Genomic DNA, 4,808 nt, shown 5'->3' on the forward strand with positions numbered 1-4,808 from the left:
GTGATACTTAACTTTCTTTTTCTTTTTTCTCTCTTCCCCTTTCCCCTTTTTTATTTACCAACTTTCTTCTGATATAAGCAATGGGAAGCCATCATTATTTAGCAGAATCAGACTAGGCTGAGTCATGGGATCCAGATACCTGATTTCCAGGAACTAATGGGTATCACGCTCCCTCTGGCTGCAGAGAGAGACACGACAAATATCTGAAGCTTTGGAAGTTTATTATGCACAGTCCCTCTCCTACACTTCTCTTACTCCCAGCTTCTGCGCACTCCCAGCTTCTCTTCTCTCAGCTTCTTCTTACTCCCAGCTTCCGTGCACTTCCAGCTTCTCTTCTCTCGGTTTCTTCTTACTCCCAGCTTCCGCGCACTCCCAGCTTCCAGCTCAGCTTCAGCCTCCGCCCCCTACTCTCCCACCCACCAGGCTTATATACACTTCAACCAATCAGGGGAGAGTACACGAGGTAAACGCGGACAGCTGCAAGCATAGGATAGGTACACGAGGGGGGCATGCTCTAATCACATCGTTAACTAGCCAATCATTGGAATGTGCTGGTTGTTTACTGTATAGCTGGCCGCTTTTGGCTCAGTGTCAAGCGCCATCTTGACCATGCCCAAGGCTGGGGGTCCCGGAAACCCCTGACATATCCCCCTTCTTTACTATTAAACTAAGGCTTGGGACCATGTCTGTCTTAGGCTGAGTGGTCAGCATATGTCCTTACCCGTCATCAGAGCCTGAAGAGCATGCTGCAGCTCCTGTCTTAGGTTGGTACACAGCCACCTCCTTCATGACCCGTCTTTGACTACCGGTCCAGCATCAAGAGCCATACTAATGGGGGGCTGTCGGCCTTTAGGGTGGTCATGGCCTGATGAAAGATAATTTGATCTCTCTATTGGCTAGCTCGTAGATGCATGCCAAAACGAATGAAGAGAAGGAGGCCAAGGCAGAGGAGTACCACCATAGCTCCTAAGCCTGCCCGCTGTTTGACAAATCTATAAACAGAAGAAAAACCATATAGCCATATTAATTACAGAAACAATATACATCCCAGTAGTGGTACAATATGGGCAACATAAAACAGCTCTCAAGGAATAAACGCATCCCAGTCCCAAAAGTTCTTGCAAGGTATCCACTTGTTCTTATAGTGAGTCCACTCTCTGATAGAGTCTCCATGGTCTGTAAGGCTGCAGCTGCATTCTCTGCCAAATGATCGTTGTTATGGTTGTGTCAATGCTGCTACTGCAAGGACTGTGATGACAATGATCACGGCTGTTGCAATGTCAAAGCCTCTTCTGATTCTTGATAATAGCACTGGCAATTCTACATCTGCAACAGAAACTAGGACTGGTAGGAAGATAGAAATGTGCAAATTGCACGGGTGGCAAAAGAACCATTCCAGTATTATGAGAGATAGCACACGGTTAGTGAACAGTTAAGAGGTGTTATTAGAAATGTTAGTTGGTAGAAACATAGAAAGGGAGGAAATACACAAGCTGACGTAGGAGGAAAAGCAATATTACAGCTAGGGTCAGTAGAACGAGTTGCTCTACTCTGGGTCTGATTTGTAGTATGATTCCAACGGCAAAGTGCAGAAATTCCTCCTGTTAAAGCAAAGAAAGACTAGAGATATCCTTGTCACCAAAAACAGCACGACCTGAAAAATCATCAGTAGAATTGACAGGCTTTTAGAGGAATTGGTGAAAAACAAGAAAAGAAAGGATAAGAAATGTGTTAGTTAGAAATGAAAAATATGGTCAGGCTAACAATGGCCCATAGGTTCCGGGTTTGCTTTTCCGTCTGAGTTTTTGTTATTGGAGGAAGGCTCAGGTTCGCCATTGCGAGGAGGAGCAGCATCACTTGCATGCTGTAAAACTCTGATTAGCCTTTCTGGAATCCAGAGTGGAGTCTGTTGATCCTGTGGGAAAATACAAACAGACCCTCGGACCCAACGAAGGACTGGATCCGGTCCTTTCCAACAACCTGTCAGGATATCTTTCCATTTTGCCCATACTTGAGGAGTATTATGGGGATTATAATGTCGATCAGCTGCAGAATGGCCGTCCCTATCCAGAGTTAAGAAATTTAGAATGAAAAGAACTAAATTAAGTTTATCTTTAGGAGACTTGTAGGAGGCTCCTATTCCCCCTTTTTGTTTATTTAGACAATTTTTTAAAGTAAGATGTGCTCTTTCCACAATGCCCTGTCCCTGAGGATTATAGGGGATGCCAGTGACTGATTGGATGTTAAATGTTTGTAAAAACAACCGGAAGCTTTTGGAAGTATAAGCAGGACCATTATCTGTTTTAATAACTTTAGGTATGCCCCAGCCAGCAAATGCTTGTAGGCAGTGTTGAATGACATCTTTTACCTTTTCTCCAGAATGAGCGGAAGCCATAATGACCCCTGAAGCAGTGTCTACTGACACATGTACATACTTAACAGTACCAAATTCAGAAATATGGGTTACATCCATCTGCCAAATATGACCAGGCAGCAGTCCCCTGGGGTTAACTCCAAAGGATTGTACTGGGATTAAAGGAGCACAATGTTGACAATTTTTTACTATTTGTCGAGCCATACATTTAGATATAGGAAATTTTCTGCTCAAAGTAGTGGAATTTACATGAAATTTTTCATGAAAGGGTTTTGCTTGTTCCTCTATGGAAAAAACAAAAATTGATTTGGTGGCCATATCTACCAAGTCATTAGCATTGGCCAAAGGTCCTGGTAAATTAGAATGGGCTCTAATATGTCCTACATAGAATAGATGTTTACACTGTAGGATAAGGTTTTGTAGCGTTGTAAAATAAGAAGCTACCTGTGGACATGGAAGAAATATGGGGTACCGTTTCAAGAACCTGTAAAGCATTAACGATATATAAGCTATCGGATAGAAGATTGAATGGCTGATTATCTGCTAATTTAAAGGCTACTATTACAGCTGCAAGTTCAGTAACCTCTGCAGAGTTGGGTGGAACTATTATGGTGTGAAGTTGTTTACTGATAAGTACTGCACCTACTCCATTTTTGGAGCCATCAGTAAAAATGGTTACACAGTCTTTAAGAGGCTGGACACTAGTCACTTTTGGAAAAACTATGGGAGTATTTTTACAGAATTGAATCCAGGGATGTTGGGGATAATGGTTATCGAACTGAGCTGAAGTGGAACAATATAATACTGACCAATCATCATCATTATTAATTAGCCATTTAATTTGCTGAGTGGAATAAGGAGTTATAATAATAGACGGATGGATTCCAAAAACAGTAATGCAAGATTCTATTCCCTTGAATATTACCTGAGCAATAGCTTGGGGATATGATTGCAATGTTTTAGCCGGAGAGCTAGGGAGATTTATACTTTGCAGAGGTCCTCCTTGCCAAACTATGCCAAAAGGGGTATGCTTCTCTGAGATTATGATTAAACTTAATGGTTGAGTAGGATCACAACGATCAACGTAACACTGCTGAAGTCTATTTTCTACTAGTTGTAAGGATATCCGTGCTTCAGGAGTAAGTTTCCTAGGGGAATTCAAGTCAGGATTACCTTTTAATATATCAAATAAAGGTTTTAATTCCCCTGTGGATAATTTTAAATAGGATCTGATCCAGTTAATGTCACCTAAAATTTTCTGAAAATCGTTCAAGGTATTCAATTGATCTGTCCTGATGGTCAACCTTGTTGGTCTGACTGTAGTAGCAGTGAGCCTTGTACCCAGATATTCTTGGATCTCCTCTAATTGTAATTTTTCAGGGGCTATCGTTAGTCCTCTCTTTTCTAATGCTTGAGTTATAAATTGTAATGCTTCTAACAAAACTTTTTTTTCTGGATGGCAAATAAGTATGTCATCCATATAATGATAAATCAACAGTCTCTTAAACTTTTGTGTAGTAGTTGTTAACGCTTTATCTACGTATATTTGACATATAGTAGGACTGTTAGCCATACCTTGAGGCAACACGGTCCATTCGAATCTCTGGTCAGGCTGAGTGTGATTAAGAGAGGGCAAGGTAAAAGCAAATCTCCAACAATCATTTTTGTGTAAGGGTATAGAGAAAAAGCAATCTTTTAAATCCAGAATGATAGTAGGCCAATTTTTTGGTAGTGCAGTGACAAGAGGGAGTCCACATTGGATGGGTCCCATAGGTTACATTTGTTCAGTTTATGGCTCTTAAATCATGTAATAACCTCCATTTTCCTGATTTTTTCTTTGTTAAGAATATTGGAGTATTCCAAGGAGAAGTAGAATGTTGTAAATGACCTGCTTGTACCTGCTCTTGTACTAACTTATGAGCTGCCTCTAGCTTCTCTTTTGTTAGGGGCCACTGTGGAATCCAGCGAGGCTTATCATCTTTCCATATTATAGGGATTGATGGTTTATCAGTGGCCCCTAGGAAAAACCCAATCCATGAGAATCATTTTTTGGTGGAAGTAAAGGCAGTGGTTGGGTAGATCCTTGACTATGTCTTCCTAATCCTTTTTTATCATCATAGTTCATATTTTGTAACATATTTCTTACAGGAGTCCCTTGGTAAGTCTGATCAGTGGTGAGTTTCATATCCATTTGCTGCAGTACGTCTCGTCCCCATAGGCTAATAGGAACATTACAGACATATGGCTGAAATATTCCTGTGTGTCCCTCTGTATCTTTCCACGATAATGAGGAAGCACTTTGATTGGGGCTTTCTGCTACTCCTAGGCCTCTCAAGCTCTGAGCTGCTGTGATCAATGGCCAGTGCTTTGGCCAGACCATTGCACTAATAATACTTTTGTCTGCTCCCATATCTAATAAACCTGTAAATTCCAT

Source organism: Sciurus carolinensis, unplaced genomic scaffold (assembly GCF_902686445.1).
Source record: "Sciurus carolinensis unplaced genomic scaffold, mSciCar1.2, whole genome shotgun sequence".
Lineage (NCBI taxonomy): Eukaryota > Metazoa > Chordata > Mammalia > Rodentia > Sciuridae > Sciurus > Sciurus carolinensis.